This window comes from Toxorhynchites rutilus, chromosome 2, assembly GCF_029784135.1.
Source record: "Toxorhynchites rutilus septentrionalis strain SRP chromosome 2, ASM2978413v1, whole genome shotgun sequence".
NCBI classification, from domain to species: Eukaryota; Metazoa; Arthropoda; class Insecta; order Diptera; family Culicidae; genus Toxorhynchites; species Toxorhynchites rutilus.
The window spans coordinates 192,577,625-192,598,922 of NC_073745.1; the positions used below are offsets into that span (position 1 = coordinate 192,577,625).

The following is a 21,298-nucleotide window of genomic DNA, read 5'->3' on the forward strand; positions in this document are numbered from 1 at the left end:
CTAAATCCTACGCTACTCTCTCGTCAGTATCTCTTGCCGAAATTGACGACCGTTCCACAAGCCACAATTGTCCGGTTGGACTGCACTTCTCCCTCATGATTAATCCATTCGAACATTTCGCATTATACGCTCTGCCGGAATAACTAATTCTAACTTCACTCTATTATATTCGAAAATATTTATAAGATACAGCTTTCACAGATAAACCAGAGATACAACTCTCACAATGTTTGTTCACAACACTTATCGTTTCACGACGGCTGATTTCAACTTTTGATTCGTTTAATTTTTCATCTTGAATCAATCCTAGCAAAGTGTCGAACTTGTTTAACTTGAATCTATTGATTATAGTTTCATTCTGATTCGCTAATTACGGCGAAAATCCGATCATGCGAAGGAGTGAGGAAAGTGATTATTAACATAAGCCTGTTTAGTAATTAATGCAATTAACAGCACATTTCGCACAATTAATTTCACGTATGCATCATCCCACATTTGCCATAACTTCACATTTCCGTAGCTGCTTTGGGAAAAATTTCTGCTTGTCCATTCCATGGCGGTGTAAAGTGTAAGTGCTAATAGGCAGAGAAAGCGAATGGTGGCAGCACATGAAAAGGCAATGTCTCTCGGAATTTCGTTTGTTACTGCTCAATTATTATTATTGATGAATGAACAACAAGATTCGGTTCATTGCCAAAAACGTTGAACGGAAAAGAAGGGGGCGAAGAGAGTGACACTCTTGTTCACCTGGCGATTGATATGTGTTGATTTTTTATTTATTTATTTATTTATTATCTTCGACATAAAAATCGTACAGATAGTTTTACCTACTAAGGCTGATGTCACATTAGGCGGATTCACCGCCGCGGATATCGCGACAGTTTTTTTTTTCTCGATATGAATTCGCTTTCAAAACCGCCCCGCTCTGTGTGACATGGCTCATTCACAATACACTGTAGTTCCTCCGCTACGGTTTTACTCGCGGAATCCGCGGCGGCGAATCCGCCTAATGTGACATCAGCCTAAAGCCGGGTTCAGACGGTGCGAGTAAGCATACGAGTCGGTCTAGTCAGTTACTGCAGTGCAGCTACTCACACCGTGTGAACACATCATGCCAGTTATTGTCATGTGTGATCCGGCGTGCGAGCTACTTCAAAGTTTTTTGAATTTACTCGCACTTGCATGCTTCACAACGTCAAAAACAGAATTTAGCGTTCGAATCAGTGATGCCAAATGTAATGAAATGTCTCTATTTTTAAGATATTTGAAAATATGTGAAGATATTTATAGACTTGAAAATTATTGGAAAAACAAATAAAACCCTCATAGTTTCTAAACGAAATAATTGTTATTTCGTTTTGCACGCTGGCGGGGCACGCTTTCTTTTTGAGATAGTTTTCTTGAGAATCTCTAATATAGAATCATTATCAGATCACAACTTACAAAAAAAAGTATTGTTCTAAGAAACAGAATACATATTCGATTTAAAAAAGTACATTTTCATTCATTATTAAAAATTTTGAAGCGTATTTATTGCACCTGCAAATCGACTATCATTTTCATTTCACAAAATAAATAAAATTTAAAAAAAAATCTTTTAGACTACCATTTATAACATCACATCCTTTCGGAATTATCTGAGCTATGGATGTTTTCGAGATTCTAAAAAATATCGACAACAATCCCAACGATATTCCAAAACAAAGGCACATCAATGTCATTTCTAATTTAACTCTTGCAGGTACAGCATCCCTCATGACTGTATCTTGGCGTTGTATTCGTGGAGCAATTAAATCCAACAGTTTTTTCACTTGTTCAGGTGTTATTATCAACACTGCTCTGTAATCTCGGGGATCCTCATCGTAGAGTTCCTTCAATATTGTATTTGTTGCTCCTTTGCATCTAATTCCTGGCCCGAATCCTTTTCTCTTTCTGCTTTTTCGGATAGTACCTTCAGTTCAAAGAAATTCAGCACAAAGTATGTATTTTTAAACACGATCAGCGTTTGTTTTGCTATAAAATTGTGTGATGATACATTCAACTGAAAACCTAAGATGAAAACTGCCAATAAAGAAGTCGATTTTGGACCAATCATTTGACAAATTCGGACCTGATTGCTGTTTCTGACTGTTTGATGGACATTTGAAAAGTCGCCTGGCATCCCTGGTAAACCCGTGCCGTAGTATCTAGTTTCTCGCCAGCAGCTCACACTGTGTGAACGGACAAGGCGAGTCAACCAATTGTCAAGCGAGTCCACCGGGTCAGTAGCTGCTCATTGTCAAGTCAGCTACTAGCAACGTATAAATGGGCCTTAAGTCTAAGCCTAAACACATTTTTAGATACACCGAAGTCAAACAAATCAGACACATCGTTGAACTTGCTACAGCAGGCGTCCAGTGGATTGTGATTGCCGCGTCACTCGAAGAGGTGTGTTGAAGCGAAGTTTCGCTAATATATCTGCGCAGTCGATTTGATCTGTCAAGATATCAAAGACGAGTAGTCGTTGAAGAAGTACTCGTCTGCTCGCTAGTGTTGGCAGGTCAATCAGCATACAACGGCTTTCATACGCTGGCAGGTTGGTCCTATCCCTCCAGTTGAGATTCCGAAGAGCATAACGAATAAAATGCTTTTGGACTCGAGCCCAGATTTGTACCCCGAATTCTAACACACTGCGCACCAATGAGCAGTACAGCGTTTTGACGTAGGACTACGTCTTTCATTTCTATACTGGGGTGTAAAATCAAAGTTTCGAAAACGAAAGCGTTACGCCGAAGACCGAGATTTTGAGTGTTAATAGCTCCTAAAATAGCTCCAGCGATTGGAGCATGTTGTCGCTGTTGTGGTGAAGCTCTTCATTTATCATGAAAGCGCGGATGAACGGTGTCACCAAGAGCCTGTTTGTGCACCTTAGGCCAGAAGGGAATCCATCAGGAGGAGAGTGATGCTACAAACGGTTCCCCGGGAAGATCTCGAAGCAGCCGCTACACACACACACATACACGCACGGACTTCTTTCCGTTTGGATCGAGAAAGATCCGGAAAATAATCTGCCAGTTCCTCTAGGAATTTAGAAATACATTCATGTGAAAGAGTTTATTTGAATGTTTTCTATCCATGTAACACTGTGACCAAATACATTAGGTTTTGTGATTTTTCAATCAATCGCAATCAACAGGATAGCTTCTGAAGATTTTTCTTCCCCATCAGTAGGATATTTCCGTATCCAATATTGGATGCATAAAACCTTGTGCCTCCAACGTAACGCTCTCGTTTTCGAAGTTCTCCAAATGTTCATTCATTCAGAATGAATTCAGATTCAACTTCATACAAATGATCTCTAAATCAACGATAGTCCTACGTCACCCGATTTACAAATGTCGTTGATGAACAGAATGAAGAGCAAGGGCCCCAAGACACTGCCATGGGGTACTCCGGGATGTATCGGGAACGAGGTGGATAATACATCACCAATTTTCACTGAGGAACTGCGCCCATAAGGTAAGACAGGATCCATCGTGTCAGCCACTCTGGAAGTCCTATTCTCCTGAACTTTTCAACAGCTAGTATGTGTGGCACTTTGTCGAAAGCTTTGGCGAAGTCAACATAAACAGCGTCGACTTGCTGCTGCTTTTCCATTTTGTCCACCAAAGTCGATACGAAGCTTAACAAGTTGGTTGTAGTCGAGCGTTTTTTCGTGAAACCATGTTAGTCGGCAGAGATTATGCATTTCGTAGCCTGGTAGAGCACACCGTGTACCATTCCTTCGAAGATCTTCGGCAAACAGCTAAGAATGGAGATCCCACGATAGTTTTCTACATCGTTAAGCGAACCAGACTTATGGATTGGCGTGATTGAGGCGAATTTCCAGATAGTGAGAAAACATTTCTCACTAAGAGAACGGTTGAACAGTATGCTTGCTGGAGAAGCAAGAGAGCTCGCACACTGTTTGATGTTAATTGATCTAGCCCAGGTCCTTTTGATCCGGCGATAGATTGCAGCTTGAGCTGGACTTCGCGTGTTGAAAAATTCATCCGAGGCACGTTCACATCAAACCGCGGAATACTGTTCAGGAAGCTTTCAGTCAAAGGTGGTGAGTTATTACTTGACACACTTTGAAAGAAGGACGAGAACATATTCGCTGAATCCTGCGACGTGATGGCAGCAATTCCCCGGTAACGCATGTTTTGAGGTATACTTTTCGTTGTTTTTCTATCGTTCACGTAGCTCCAAAATGATTTCGGATCTGCCTTCACACTATCTTCGATGCGATGAATGTAGTCACGAAAACATCTTGCGTTCAGAGAGTTGTATTGGGCCTCATCTTCACGCATTTCAGTTTTACGTTGCTCACTTCTGCATTTGAAGAATCGTTTCCTTGCTTTACGTAGTCGATTTCGAAAAATACGTAGTACAGCATTCCACCACGGCTGGTTTCTGTGAGATTTTCCCCTGCTTTTTCTCAACGGCAAAGGCATTCGTAGAATGGTAACATAAACGGCATTGGACCAGTAAATTCAGATAAAACCAAACGTTAACCTCTTCAAAACTCATAATTAATCAATATCATTGATTGGCTTCGCTTGGTAATTTTGATTGGCTTTGGTTGGTAAACGACTGGACTAACCTTACCATCAGCACTTAGTGTACCTGCAGACATAAATGAGGCCCCATTCGTGGCCCATTGGCTCCTCGCCCAGTAACTCCTATCATAACCACTAGCGGTGCCGACTGGGATACATGTAACCAACCGTATTTTGACAGGGAAGAAGGCCGCTCCTCCCAAGCATAACTGAGCTACACCATGGAGGTGTGATCAAAACAGAGTCTGTTCCCCATGTCAGAGGCGGATGATCATTGCCCTCGGGCCACCATGAGAATCTAAACAAAGTTGTACACGATGCTCCTCCGGCGAAATACGGGGTTGGTGCAGGCCCTGCAAGTCATCCGTAAAAATAATGGGCACAGGAAAATTCACATAACAATTCGAGACAAACCAATCGTACAAGGCCCAAGCAAAGGAAACGGACCAGTGATTGGAAACTCGAATCATAGAATTGCTCAACTTTCTCAAGAGCACCCACCCGAATACTTTCGGGAATATTGGGAACCTACAATTCCAATCAGTCTTCAGAATGCAACTCGGTGCTGATGTGTAACAAGATTTTTGTACCCAGTTGAGCTCCCACTCCTTGTGTACACATGCGCTCTGGCGAATGAGCACGCTTCGAAACACAGATGAAATGTTTGGTTGTCAGCGCCGTTTTTGCGCCCAGTTTTGCGCCGTATTTCTATACTGCGCGTTTGAATCTGGATTGCTCTCTCTGTTGAGACATTTTTTCACGTTAGCGTAAACAGTTCGCATGGAGACGCGCTGTTGTTTTTATGCTTTCCGGGAGCTTTGTTTATTTGGTCAACAGGTAACATTGTACCCCAATGACAAGTAAAATAATATAAATTAACACAGAACACTTCTAAAGTTACACTTATTTGTTTCACGCGTCATATTAAAATTAAAAACGTGGTAACACCTATTGAAGAGACGAGACATACTCCGCATTGGTTCATGCAAACCATAATTCGTTCTAGCAGAAGGGGTACTAAGGAACGTGTGTGTACGAAGGCTGCGACGACGTATATTAATGTCTAAAAAGCCGAGCAAAGTAGAACAATCAGTGTTGCCCTGCAGCAGGTCTGCAATGAAGCAAGCCTTTGCTACGTTGCGTCTCTCATCCAACAACTCCAGTTTAATAAGTAAACAACGGCTCTTGTAACTAGGCAGGTTAAATGGATCCGTCCACCTAAGATGACGTAGAGCAAAGCGGACGAATTTTCTCTGTACTGCCTCAATCCGTTGGTTTTCATTTTGGTAGTAAGGAGACCATATGACCGATGAATATTCCAGGATGGGGCGCACAATAGAACAGTACAGAGCTTTCAGGCAGTAGATATCCCTAAACTTTTTGGCAAAACGAAAGAGAAAACCCAGCTGCGAAGAGGCTTTAGATACGACGAGTGTAATGTGATCCTTGAAGGTAACTTTCGTATCAATCAGGATGCCCAAGTCCTTGATAGTCGATTCTCGCTGTAATTGTACACCTTCCAGACTGTAACCGAAGTGAAAAAGAGAGCGTTTACGTCCAAACGAAATTACCGCGCATTTGGACACGTTTAGTGACATTCTATTACTATGACACCATTTAGCGAATGTTTCTAACTGTTGTTGTAGAAAAACCGCGTCTTGTGGCTGCTCAATCTTATAGAACAGCTTCAGGTCATCTGCATACGAGAGTTTGAGGCAGTTTAGTACGAAGTTGACATCATTCATGTATAGTAGGAATAGAAACGGTCCGAGGTGACTTCCTTGGGGAACACCACAGCAAGCTGGAAAGGGTTTCGAAACATGGTCTACAATCTTGACAGACATGTTACGACCACATAGGTAAGATTCCAGCCAGAGTAACAGATCGCCATCCATGCCTAGTTTGTCAAGTTTAGCTATTGCGATTTGATGGTTCATTTTATCGAATGCTGCAGATAAATCCGTGTATATAGCATCCACTTGCTGACGATTTTCTATTTGACGAACTACATAGGAAGTGAAGCAAGTTAGGTTAGTCGTCGTTGAACGTTTTGGCATGAATCCGTGTTGGTCCTCCGATATATAATGCGCGTATCTGTGCACTAACTCGTTAAGAATGATCAATTCAAATAGCTTGGACGTGGCACTTAACGCAGCTATACCGCGGTAATTCGAAACGACCCTTTTGCACCCTTTCTTGAACACAGGGAAAACAAACGACTGTTTCCAACAGTTCGGAAATACGCCAGAGTTCAGTGAAAGATTAAACACTGTTGCGAGTGGTTTAGCCAGCGAATGCATGCAACGTTTGAGCACAAGTGATGGAATACCGTCAGGGCCACGTCAGGGATTTTCTATTTGACGAACTACATAGGAAGTGAAGCAAGTTAGGTTAGTCGTCGTTGAACGTTTTGGCATGAATCCGTGTTGGTCCTCCGATATATAATGCGCGTATCTGTGCACTAACTCGTTAAGAATGATCAATTCAAATAGCTTGGACGTGGCACTTAACGCAGCTATACCGCGGTAATTCGAAACGACCCTTTTGCACCCTTTCTTGAACACAGGGAAAACAAACGACTGTTTCCAACAGTTCGGAAATACGCCAGAGTTCAGTGAAAGATTAAACACTGTTGCGAGTGGTTTAGCCAGCGAATGCATGCAACGTTTGAGCACAAGTGATGGAATACCGTCAGGGCCACGTCAGGGATTTTCTATTTGACGAACTACATAGGAAGTGAAGCAAGTTAGGTTAGTCGTCGTTGAACGTTTTGGCATGAATCCGTGTTGGTCCTCCGATATATAATGCGCGTATCTGTGCACTAACTCGTTAAGAATGATCAATTCAAATAGCTTGGACGTGGCACTTAACGCAGCTATACCGCGGTAATTCGAAACGACCCTTTTGCACCCTTTCTTGAACACAGGGAAAACAAACGACTGTTTCCAACAGTTCGGAAATACGCCAGAGTTCAGTGAAAGATTAAACACTGTTGCGAGTGGTTTAGCCAGCGAATGCATGCAACGTTTTAGCACAAGTGATGGAATACCGTCAGGGCCACATCCCGTGGAGGACTTCAATTTCTTTCCTGCTGTGCTAACCATATCATCGGTAATTAAAAACTGTAGCAAAGAAGTAGAAAACCGAGGAACGTTTAGAGTGGCAGCTGCTACATCCGCCGGATCGAGTTGTTCGTTAGTAAAGACGTTGCTGAATTGAGAGCGAAACATATCGGCAATGTCAGAAATCGTATCAGCCTCAATCAAACCATTGGACATCGTTGAAGGCAGTCCAGTTTCCTTTCGTTGTTCATTTACGTAGCGCCAGAAAGTTTTGGGGTTATTCTTGATGCGTCTTTGCAAATTGTCCTGATAAGCGTTGTACAGACGATTGTTAAGCTGTTTGTATTCGTTATTTAACTTCAAGTATCTATTCCTCGTAGAATCCGTACGGTATTTGGTGAACCGTTTGAGTGCAGCTCGTTTCATCTTCTTAAGAAATTTGAGATTGGCATTTGTCCAAGCTGGTTTCAACGGCTCGCGTTTGGACTTCAAAGGGACAAATTGGTCGATAGCATAAAGCAGGGTACCAGAAATAGTAGAAGCAGCGAGGTTAGCGTCGTAATCTTGGAAAACTTCGTTCCACTGCACACGTAAAAAGAAATCGTTCATGCCATCGAAATCGGCCTTACTGAAATCGTAAAAAACGCTCTCAGTAGTGTCGCAAAAGCGTTGTTGTGGACATATTTTCAATTCCGTTAGTATGGGAGGATGATGTCTACAGATTTTAACGAGCGGCGATGGAGCTTGCATAACCCTAACGTCCTGGCACAGCTCTTGACTAACGAAACACAAATCGAGCAAACGATTGTTTTCGTTTCCGATTCCACTCATCTGTTTGAGTCCAGCAGTGCAGTATGCATCAAGCAATTTTCGCGATGTTAATCCAACCGAGGATCGAGAGTTGATCGGATAGAGCGATCCAACCGAATTGTGCTGCCACGATATCGTACCCATGTTATAGTCGCCAATAATTATAATGTTATCTCTAGGTCCCATCTGCGAAATCACCCAGTAGAGCGAGTCAAGATGATTCTCAATCAGATCCGCGTCATTCACTCGATTGCTTAGAACGAACGAAGACAAAGTGGGCGCTAGAATTTGATGTGTATGTGTGTGTGTATAGAGTGAGGCGCGCATCACACAAGTGAGAAGAGAAGTTTAGTATCTGAATTCTGCGCCGGGTACATTTTGCACTATCGTGTTTATAAATTTTGTGCACTTGGCACCAAGAGAGAATACGTGTTTGTTTTGAACTCGCGCTGATGAATGAAACTCAAACGCAGGGCTGCGTATGTTTTCTGAAGACTGATTCCAACATCGTCAACAAATGTTACGAGTACAACACGTGCACTACCATGAAAACTTGAACAGTGCGCAGACAGGCAATCAACTATTGAGGAATTTCGATTCTCAGTTTTTTGAGAAAGATTTTCGAATCTTTAATGCATAACGCCAAGCTTAATACAGCGAAGCAAAGTTCCGTGAGTTCGGACGGCGTAATCAGGTAACCCCGTTTATATCGACTTTCTACAGTGGAGAAATTGCAACATAGAGGGAGACCTGGATTTCGAAATGACTAACGTCGTAATTAACAGATCGAATGGCATTTGTACGGCTGTATTCGTAGCGATACAACACATTCAACATACTATCTGGTGTTCCGCAGGGTAGTGGATTGGGTCCTTTGATATTTGTCCTATTCTTCTAAGAATTATACCTTCGTAGCTTGAAATTATTCGAGTCATCGCATCTCCAATAGGCTGGACTGCATTTTATTGCAAACTGATATCGACATTGTTCCAAGTTGGTGCAAAGAGAATGGTATGAGTATGACCATAAATGAATGTAAAGTGATCACCATTGGACGGTCGGATCAAGAATACTCAAATGGAACGCGTATAATCTATTCGCGACTTGGGAGGTCTAGTGGACTCGAAACTTCGTTCTCACGAGCACGTTTCCACCGTACTTTGATTTATTCGCTGTAACGCTAGCTGAGGTGTACTCACTGAAATTGCTTCTTTATGCATTTGTGCGTAGCATTCTAGGCTACGCTGTACCGGTCTTGGCATTTTATCACACGTATTCACGTTGGATTCTGTTAGATTCCGGAATCACTGTTCATTTTATATCAGCGGTCGTAGTAGGCGTATCTGAAAAGTTTTGACAGCAAATTGTTTGGTGAACCTATATCTTTCGACTGTAAAATCAATTTAATTAGATCTGTTTCGTTTTGAAAAAGGTGTCCAGAGTGGATGCCGAGAGGAGAAATTTGATTTTGGACACAAATTAAAAATCCGGTACTAAAATCGTGAAATCGCTGAAATGGCTAAATCAGGACAGCCCAGTGTATGATGTGCTGAATCGTTTCCATGAACGTATAACAGTTGCTCGGATGGATCAGAGAACGCATCGTAGTGGAACTTACAATCGGAAGCTGAGGTTGAAAGTATTGAGAACAATTAAGGCAAACCCAAGACACTCGGATCACGACTTGTAAAAACACAACTCTAGCCAAATCCATCCATCCGGATAAACCGTATGCGAGAATGGTATCGTAATTTCCGTGCCTGAAGGCAGCCATATAGTACACTGAAGCAAAATCTGGTGGCCAAAAGACGCGCTCGAAAGTTGTACAACAGTACAAGTTTTGACGAAGCACAAAGTATGTATGCTGATGGATGACGAAACGTACGTGAAGATGGATTTTAAACAGCACCAAGGCCTGAAATTCTATGCCAGATGCCAGAGGAGGTGTCCCAAGTTCGTTTCCGCCGATGAATTTACCAAGAAGCTCTTGATTTGGTAAGTGATTTGCGGCTGTGGACTTAAAACCAAGGTTCTCGTCTCAAACAAGACATTGAACTCGAAAATGTATAGGGAAAAATGCCTGGTTTCAACATAAGAGAGTCCTAACTGAGTACAGCAGAGAACTGCGACGATCTTAACGAAAATCCTGGGTATATAACTGCGAAAGCATCGAAAATACCCCAATCGTTGCCAGCCTCAATAAGACTCTAGCAAAAGATCACTCGAACGGGCTTGATTCCCTTAAAAATGATGTCGGTTCGTTCACAAAAACTCCCTCAGAAGTATTAGACCTACTTATGAAGACTCACTTCCCGGGATCTTCATTTGTTCATTCGGATACAAACGCTGGCTATAATCGCGACATAAAATGCTCTCAAAGGTGTCTCACAGGACAGGTTTTCACGGGGGCCAGAGTAGTGAAGGCGGTGAGATCCTTTCTACATTACGAATCTGAAGATGCAGGTGCAGGTGAAGAATCAAAGCTAATTCCACCTCTAATCGAGATTTTTAAAGAAAATCTGATACTACAACACATTCCTTCGATGTGGACACTTGTTAAAGTAGTTTGCATTCCAAAAGCCGGGAAACGTAATAAATCACTCCCAACATCATTCAGACCAATTAGTTTATCATCAATACTGTTGAAAATTATAGGAAAAGTACTATGTGAATACTTGAAGTCTGTATTCATGTCGAAATGCCCATTATCTAAATACCAGTTTGTTCACCAATCAAACAAATCCAGTCACAGCGTTACTCACGCTTGTGGCAAAAATTGAAAAATCACTCTCGTCAAAGGAAACCGCATCATGCACGTTCTTGACATCGAAGATGCTTTCGATAATGCGTTTTACCTATCAACGGCACAAGCTATGAGAAGAAGACATTTCGATGACCGTATACTCGAACGGATTCAAGGCATACTCACAAATAGGTAAATCACCTCAGAGTTGGGCGAGCCGTCAATATCTGTGATTGTAACAAAGGGTTGTCTACAAGGAGGCGTTCTATCGGCTCTCATTTGGCCTGTAGTAGTTGACGACCTTCAAAGAAGCTAAAAGGCAAAAGGTTTTGAAGTCGTGGACTCTCTAAAAAAAAGAATTATTCTTTTTATTATTATTATATTTCATCCGATTAGTATTTCTTAATGAACAAGAGTGTAGTAAAACTAGCTAAAAACAGAACGCATAATTCTACTTCTAAATTCGTCAATCGTGATATTAAAACCAAACAAATGGGCATGAAGCATTCCATCATTGAACACATTTGTTCGTGGAGGCAGTAGTCTCGACGTCTAAACGACAGTCGAAGGAAGTCAGAACGACGAAGAGTATAACCAGGAACATTAATGGTGATTTGCCCAAGTAAGTTTGGAGCATCAATTTCGGCGACAAGAAGTTGAGCGATGAATATCGCCTTAGGCCGTTTCCGTCTTTGCTTCAGCGTTTCCAACCCTATCAACTGCCATAGAATTTCGGACGGTGGCAAATTCAGCGGATCATTCCATGGCAGGCGAAGTAGGGCGAATCTGACGAACTTTCCCTGAATTGATTCGATGCGAGCAGCCACAGTGCTACGATAAGGGTCCCGTATTAATGAAGCGGTTTCTACAAACAGCCTAACAAAGCACGAATACAAGAATCTCAGTGTGTAAGGATATCTGAATTCTCTGCTCAATTCCCAGTTGACGACGAGCCTTGTCTATGATATCTTCGTAGTGGTTCCGGAATGACAGAGCTGGATCAAAGAAAACACCTCGATCTCGAATAGTTTGAACTCGACTCAACACTTCGCCCCCGATAGTGTATTCAAACGACAAGAGGTTCATCTTGCGGTGGAAGTTTATGATAGAGCATTTTGGTATGCTTAGTTGCATCCTGTTTACTCGACACCATGCAGCGACACCTCGCTTTCTAGTGTGGAAATATGAGCGAAGCCATTTAACGAGCCTTACATAGAAACCATGTGTTGCTAGTTCGGCCAGAAGTAAACTATGATCCACCTTGTCAAATGCTGCTTTGAGGTCAGTGAATTTGTCGGCCCTCTTCAATTTTGCTAAGATAGAAGGATGTGAATTCACACATATTTGTAGCAACACTTCTGCCAGGAAAGAATCCATGTTGCCCGGTCAGAAGCGGCGGCCTTTCACAAACAAACCTGTGTTCCATTGATTGCCCGCTTAGTTTGAAACATAGGAGACGATCCTTTAGTTAAGTGCGACCGAGCGTTAGCGAGCGTCGGACGGCATACGTTTGCCCGGTTAAGTTTTGCTTTGAAATATATCATTTATAGTTCAATTTCTCTACCGCTTTTCGTAATCCTTCTGATGACACTACAGGTGTATCAGCGTCTGCACTTCCAGCAGGAGATAGTTCCAGAGCAGATCCAACACTGTCAGAGGCGTGTAGGGTTCTTAATAAACAACCCAGCAAACAATAAGTCGTATGAATAGCTATAATTGGAGGCGATATACATACAACCAAGACACATTTGTATGATATATGATGCAGATAACTAGCATATACACACAAAAGTGGAGGCGATATACGTATATGCCATATTTTGTACGCATATAAAGCCGTATATAACGATATGCGATGCTTTTTGGACTGATATGCGATTTGATACGACAACGTTACCACTCAATCCATCGATGACATGGAAAATCGTGTTTTTGCATTTTATGCGATTTTAGATATATATGATCGATATTTTGATTGATATTTTATGCGATTGTGATTTGATACGAAATTATATGTGACTTATCATGTGCAAAGTTATACGATTTAATGTTTGCTGGGAATATTCTATTTATATCCACACAATTTCTATGAATCTTTGTAGTGGAGGAGATTCATACCTGCGAGTGATGGTACCTTGGTGGAAGAGACTAGAGATGGGCAAATCAGCTCATCATAGTGAGCGGCTCAGAGCCGTTCAGCTCATACAAGTGAGCTGCTCATTTGGAACAGCTCTTCAGCTCAGTTGAATTTTGCAGTTGTCCACACAATTGCATATGAAACGTAATCACCATGGGACATTCCATAGTGTGCATTTTTTTAATAGACTGAAAGCAAAAAATAAACGAATTTAATTCGTAATTGTACAAAAACTAAAACTGATATGAATTCTAATAATATAAAATACAACAAATACTAAATGCTGAAATCCAACATAGAAGATGCTTAGGATATGCTGAACCTAAACAACAGAAAAACCAGCAGTAGCCAAATAGAATGCCTCCAGGAATATTGGCCAAGACAACGTTTTTTGAAAAAAAAACCATCGAGATTTTTTTTTGCATCCGAGGATATAAAAATAAATTCACTAATAGGTGCAACGAGAAATAATTATTCGCGATCACAAAGGTAACAAAAGGACCAGTATCAATCATCAACATTTATGCCGGGTGGTTTTCTGAATTGTTTTGATTCAGCACGCGGAAATAAATGTATGTGTTTCCACAGTAATGTTCAAATAACAATGTAATATATTAAATTTATTTACAAGCATATAATAATGTGTATTATTTTGTTTGGCCATATAAGAAAAATTTAATGAAGTAACGAACGATTGAATATCTTCAAAACAAAAACTTTTTTTCCTATCTGGCATCTCTGCTAAAGTACGAAGAGGGATACACGAAAACAAACTGACGTCATGCCATGAAGCGCCGGAGACGAAAAATCCTTTCGCGTCTCGCAATTCACACTCTCTGCAGCTTTTGCGCTCCACAGCTATGCAGCTCAACAGCTCAACTGCTCAATAGCTCTTCAGCTCAACAGCTCATCAGCTCAACAGCTCAACAGCTCAATAGCTCATCAGCTCAACAGCTCAACAGCTCATCAGCTCAGCAGCTCATCAGCTCAACAGCTCATCAGCTCAACAGCTCATCAGCTCCAGATCCGTAATGAGCTGATGAGCTGCGTTTTTTTGATTGCGAGCCGATCCGAATCCGCTCACTATGATGAAGCGATTCGAATGAACAGCTCATGAGCGGATGGCACATCTCTAGAAGAGACTTAACAGATGGGATGAGAGAGAGGGATTGAGAAACCGAGGGGTTGGATAAGAGGCTGCGATATTAGACAGGAGTGAAAAGATGGAAATTCACGGAGTTAAGCCTACAATTGGCGACGAGGATAATTGTATTAGTATGAATAATCAATATGATTGTTGTTTCAGACACCTCTTCGAATTCAAATGTGCGTAGAAAATAGACGCAAAGTGGAAACCAATGACGACAGAGCAATATAATGAAAAACGAGAATGACCAAAGAAAATTGCGACCGAGGCAAATGCTAGTATGTGAAATTTAGTATTGTAAGGTGTGGTGGCAACAGTTTATGACTAGCGGGATGCCGGTCTTTGCCTGTGTGGCAATTTGTTGTGGCCGAGGCGAATTGCCGGCCTTGCTTAAATGCAGTTGTGGCCGTGGCGGGTTGCCGGCCTTGCTAAAATGTAGCTGTGGCCGTAGTGGGTTGCCGACCTTGCTTGAATGCAGTTTGTTGTGGCCGTGGCGGGTTAGCCTTGCTTAAAGGCAGTTTGTTGTGACTGTGGTGGATTACCGGCCTTACTTAAATGCAGTTTGTTGTGGCCGTGGTGGATTGCCGGCCTTGCTTAAATGCTGTTTGTTGTGGCTATGGTGGATTGACGGCCTTGCTTAAATGCAGTTTTTAATGGCCGTGGTGGGTTGCCGATCTTGCTTAAATGCAGTTTGTTGTGGCCGTGGTGGATTGCCGGCCTTGCTTAAATGCTGTTTGTTGTGGCTGTGGTGGATTACCGGCCTTACTTAAATGCAGTTTGTTGTGGCCGTGGTGGATTGCCGGCCCTGCTTAAATGCAGTCTATTGTGACCGTAGCAGGTCGCCGGACAAATACTTGAATGCAATCTATTGTGACCGTGGCCGGTCGAAATTATTTTTAAAACGAGAACTTGATTCTTATTTTGTATTTCTGTTCGGGAGAAGCGATTTTCATGACGATTTAGAATTTCGAAAAGAACGAAAGACACTGTCCGAGTTTCCTTTTTGTATAAGTTTTGTATAAATATATTTCATAAACTTTGCGTAGTGATAATAACTAGTGGTTTTAACAACAATGAATGAAGAAGTAGAGAAGTCTGTTATGATCAGTAGTTGGTGTTGTGTGATCTTTGGCTACTGGATACTGAGATGATAGCATTAAAGTTCGACTTGGTCAAAATGAAATGTGTTTGCGTTGTTATACCTGCTTAAAATATTGACTTCTGATTCGCTATTAATTTTATGATCTACCGTTGTCCACGTTGCGCATTAAATTTATGGTGAAAAACATGGCGAATGAAACTGCGAGGATGTAGTTGTTAATGTTCCGCGTTTCCAACCACACAACCACGAGTAAGCTAACATCCAAGATGATGTTTGGACGTCGTGCGCGAACGAAGCTTCCAACGGTGCTTCTAGCCGCAATTGAAGATGAGGATATTAGAGATCGTAGTGCTCCCATGGCCGAGTGGTTAGCGTCACACTTAACATGCCGGGAGTTTGGGTTCGATTCCCGTTACGGTCGGGGGAATTTTTCGACTTGCATTGTAGTCACGCGTGTTCTAGAGCTTATCACTCAGAATGCTTTCAAGGCGTGATATTTGGCATGGACATCTCAACTGAGTACTAATAAAAATGACGCAAGTAATATTACGTTGAGACGGTGAAGTTCTTCAAGGAACGTTTGGGCCATTTAAGAAGAAGAAGATTAGAGACCGAGACCGAATGGATAAAGAAAAGGGGGGGGGGGGCAATATCCTGACATAATAAGAAAGGCAAGATCCAGTGGAATACAAGTTGGTGATCAGGTATTAGTCAAGCAGATGCAGTGTTTGAATAAGCAGATGCAGTGTTTGGATAAGCAGATGCAGTGTTTGGATAAGCAGATGGAAAAGAATAACATAGCCAGTGCCATCCGAGAAATAGTCCAGGAAGATGGAACAGATGTTTTGTGAAAGGTTACGTAATCTATTGATTAGTGTTCTATTTAATGAAGAGTTTGTTTATTCATGAGTATCGTAGTTTTCTGTATAAAAAAAGGGTGAAGTGTAGGGTCCATAATTCACAATATTCTATTTATATCTACACAATTTCTAAGAATCTTGATAGTGGAGGAGATTCATACCTACGAGTGTTGGTACCTTGGTGGGAGAGACTTGACAGATGGGATGAGAGAGAGAGATTGAGAAACCGAGGGATGGATTAGAAGCTGCGATATTAGACAGGAGTGAAAAGACGAAAATTCACGGAGTTAAGCTCTACAAGGCGGGTTGAACATCGAACCGAAGTAGGAAGCAAGCTTTTTGGATTGTGTTTCAGATTTCGTTCCGTAAAGATAACATGTTTACGATAGAGATGACGATTCAGGCTTCTATATTGACGGCTGGCGAATTGAAACGACGCTTTGTTCGTTGGTGTATGATTTCTTCGGTAAACCTTATGCGCCATGAATAAATTACCTACATGCTTGACCAACGCAATAGTAAGGGCTCATATACGCGGATGTTGTGAAGATCTTCGTGTCTGTGGAACACATCGATGATTGCTATCTGCTTCAGAAAGATTTGGTCCGTTTTGGGAGATTTGTCGGGAAAAACGAACTGAGTGTAAACCCCAGAAAATGCACCGTTATTGCTTTTACCAGGAGAGCTCAGCCGATAACTTTCGAATATAGGCTGGGAGGTACGGATCTACGAGTAGAGTACGTTCGAGACATAGGCGTGACGACGATGGATCATTTAACTTCCACCTAGAACGAATAGTCAAGGAAGCGCTGCAACTATTCGCTATCATCCGTCACTTTGGACAATAATTCACTGATCCCTATGTAATTATGAGGGTTTATACCAGCTTTTTACGGTCCAAACTCGACTTTACGAGTGTAGTGAGGCAACCGCAAAACGATCTGCATATCCAAAGGTTAGAAAATGTCCAGAAAAAGGTCCTGAAGTTTGCGCTGAAGAATTAGAATTAGCTTGGAAAGGAGAACACCAGGTAGTATACGAGAATCTCTGCTGTTTGGTAAACTTGGGTACTGTCAGAAGCAGACACAGAATTGCGGATATTATATTCTTCTGTAAATTACTGAGCGGACGGATAAGAAGTCGTGTCTCTATGAACGGATTAATTTTAATACCAGCTCCGTTTCTCTTCGTCGCCGAAGGGTGTTTGATCCACCTCTGAGGTCTAGGAATTATACCCAGCACGGACTTACAACTACAGAAGACTACACTATAGAGCTACAGAAGAAACCGAAAAAGACCAGGATAATTTTTGAGAGGACAGCTGAATGTATGAGTAGATATGTGTTTTTTTCTGTTTCCATGCTTAGTTTTTAAGTTGAGTTTTATTTTCCTGTTTCCATGTTTAGTGTTAAAAATAACATTATAGTCCAACAAAAATCGATCTTAATGTCAACCACAGTAATTCGAAACAATGGACGCAGTGGTTCACACCCTAAAAAAGTAAAAATCTGTCCTCAATATCCGCGATCGCGATACCTGTATGCAAAAAACGACAAGCATCAGAGACACACAGGAAGCGAACCCTGCAGACTTGCTGAACACAAAATATAGGCACTATATTCTAAACCAGGGATAGGCATCTATCGGTGTTACAGTTATTGTGATCATAGATCGAACAGCTGGACGATAAGAGTTTTTTTTTTAATATTAGAAAAGTTGTCATAGTTTATTGATTATTGTTACCTTCTCAGTTCACTCCTGCTTCAGGCATGGCTACTGTGATCTATCAACAGTCATGGTAGCCAAGGTAGCAATTATTCAATGAATTATATGCTGACATAAAATCAATTCATTTCTTGCACTATGTTCTACGGATCGTCTCCAAATATTATCACTGAACATTGGCTTAATTAGAGTTGTGTGAAACCTAGTAAACGATTATTCAAAAAAATGTTTACTTTTCACAAAATCGATTAACAGTGTTACAATACTTGTTAATGACTCCTTATCGCAATCAGCCTGAAAGCGCATTAACCTCGTTTGATATACATTTCAAACTACGATATAATTAGTTTGTCGTGCGCATAATGTAATCGTTAATATGGTTCCTATACGTATCCAAAATGCTAAAATCTGAATTCACAAAACTATGTTGCACAGTTATGACTTTTGGATTTAAAACTAATCAATATAAGAACTAGTGAAATCACTATTTTACAAGCAATTTAGTTTAGAATATTGTTAGCCTACATACTGTTGTAAAAAATCCATAGACATATGAAGTTGGGTAAATCGATGGACAGCAGTACGGAAATTGCCCTTGAAACGTAAAATGACCAATCGTTTCAAAATCAATTTAGTATCATCTCATTACGACTGAAATATGAAAGAACAGCTTCTCGTTTTGTGCTAACATATCAATCTGTTTGTATTTGTTATTGTTATGCTGAACCGATTGATGAATGGAATTGTTTGTAGGAAACATTCTGTCCGTAGAAATTCCCGATCGTACGGTGCAAATATCACATCTACTTTTGCAAACAGACAACTAACATATTGTGCCGCATAATATACACATATCATGTCACAAAATAAACGGATGGAATGATATCAGTCACTATCAGCATTTGCCTTCACTTGTTATTCTTAAATATCGAACTTCTAGACTGTTGATGCACTAAAATCCAATTTTGTCGGTTTTCAACTTTTGCGCTATATTCTGCGGCATCGCACTCAATTGCTCACTATTTTCTCCTTACATGCGTCGTTACGCATCGATTTCACTCATATTCACTATATTCTTTGATTGATAAAATCGCTTCAAACACAGTTGTCATCACCCAGCACGAAAAGCACAGTTCACCATCGATTTATGTTTTCAACAATCATTCGCAATTCCAGGAAGAGCCATATTTTCCTGTTTTCTGCTCGACATTAGTTACTGGAGCGCTACCGACAACCGTGTATCCTCGTCACTCGCGATTCCACCCACCCTCCGCGATCGAAGCAGAAAAAAAAACACAGACAGCCAAAATAATAATGAAAACTACGCCAGAGAAGGGCAGAGTATATCAGGAGGAGCAGAAGAAAAAAAAATCGTTCACCGTCTTCTTTTGTTGGCCGCGTCGAGCCGATTTTCTCGCGTTGATTTTCACTCCAGAAATCCACACAAAAACGTCATTTCGGTCACAACCTACAGCTTATCAATTAAACTATCTTTCGCACAGTGATTTATACGGCTTTAATGACAAATTTGTACAAGAAAATTCATTTTTGTCCAGACAACGGGAGACGGAGAGAAGTTTGCCATTCGTTTTCCTCACTTCTTCACACAAGTTTTTTCTTCTTGTATGCGAGAAAAAGTTACGAGATGTCAGTTTGACGATACTCGTATAAACTCATTGTCCGACATTTTAGACCAGTTACAAAACCAGTGCTAAGAAATCGCACGAGATGTTTTGAGTTTTTTTATACTTTTCCCATACAACAAACTGTGTACAATTTTTATAACATATTTGGGTGGGTCATGAGGCGTCCGATTGACATTATATCCAAATGTAGAAGAGAGAAACATAAAAATCATTTTTCAAAAATAAAATTAAAAGACAAAACTACTTTATCGCTTTTAATATTGGGCCCTATTCTAGAAATCTAATCGAGGATTCGATACAATCACTATTACTATTGGCCATCTAACGCGAAGCGTAAACGATCGGTGAGACATCTGGATTTTGTTTTTGAACTAAGAAAATGATGATAATTTAAAACTCAAAACAAAATCACGTATACTTTACTTCCGGACTTTCCAAGATAGTTCTCACATGTAGGAACTATGCATTTTTCAACTTGTTTTTGATTGTGCTCTCGAATTTTCTTTTTTGATTTAACCATTGTCAATATTTGTTCAGTTTTCACTACTGAAAGAGGTTCGAAAATAACATGGTATATATTAGGCTGTCAAAAAAGTCCTGCGGTATTTCCGCGAGGTGTCGTTGTAAGCGCGTAGTTCTAGTTGTATTCATTGTATCGAGTCATACTATAGCTTGTTGTAAAGGTATTTTTGCGCGCTTGACAGTGCTTTATTTGGTTAAGTCGTTCGTGAGTTATAGTGTCGCAAATATGGAGCAAAATAAAGAGAAAATCCGACATATTTTACAGTACTACTATGACAAAGGCAAAAATGCATCTCAAGCTACCAATAAAATTTGTGCAGTTTATGGACCCGATACAGTTTCCATTTCCACCGCACAACGATGGTTTCAACGTTTTCCTTCTGGTGTAGAGGTCGTCGAAGATGCGCCACGCTCCGGAAGGCCTGTCGTCGAAAATTTCAACAAAATCGCTGAATTAGCCGAGAAAGACCGGCATAGTAGCAGCCGTAGCAACGGCCAAGAGCTGGGGATAAGTCATCAAATCGTTATTAACCATTTGAAGAAGCTTGGATTCACAAAGAAGCTCGATGTATGGGTGCCACACACGTTGACGCAAAAAAACATCTTTGACCGTATCGACGCATGTGAATCGCTGCTGAATCGCAACAAAATCGACCCGTTTGAAATGTTTCACGAAGCACTATAGAAAGGATGCCAAATCTCTTTTATGGCATCTGCTGTGAAAATCTATTTCCAAAAGTGTTAATATGGTTATGTTTTGGAGTAAATTGATATTCCCTCAACGAATAAAGCTTAATAGGCGTGAAGCACAAATACATGTGTAATAAAAACGACAGCGTGGACCAATTTGCTTTACAAAAAATATAATTATTAGAAAATGAACTTTTTCATATATTTTCATCTATGAAATTCCGAAAAGAGTCACACACACGAATTTCACTTTTTTTTAGCAAAACAATTTTTG

The 21,298-nt window shown here is 40.9% G+C and overlaps 1 protein-coding gene across 5 annotated transcripts in view; it reads right to left on the reverse strand.

Moving 5' to 3' along the window:
• Positions 1–19,775, reverse strand: part of LOC129771361 (triple functional domain protein) — a 143,784-nt gene extending 124,009 nt beyond the window's left edge. For 2 of the 5 annotated variants that reach the window (XM_055774919.1, XM_055774920.1), the window contains exon 1: positions 19,546–19,775. The gene's annotated coding sequence lies outside the window, so the exon portion shown is untranslated. Of the gene's footprint in view, positions 1–19,200; positions 19,369–19,545 lie in introns of those variants that run through there. The other 3 variants (XM_055774923.1, XM_055774922.1, XM_055774921.1) reach the window with 3 other exon arrangements.
• Between the last annotated feature and the right edge of the window lie 1,523 nt (positions 19,776–21,298).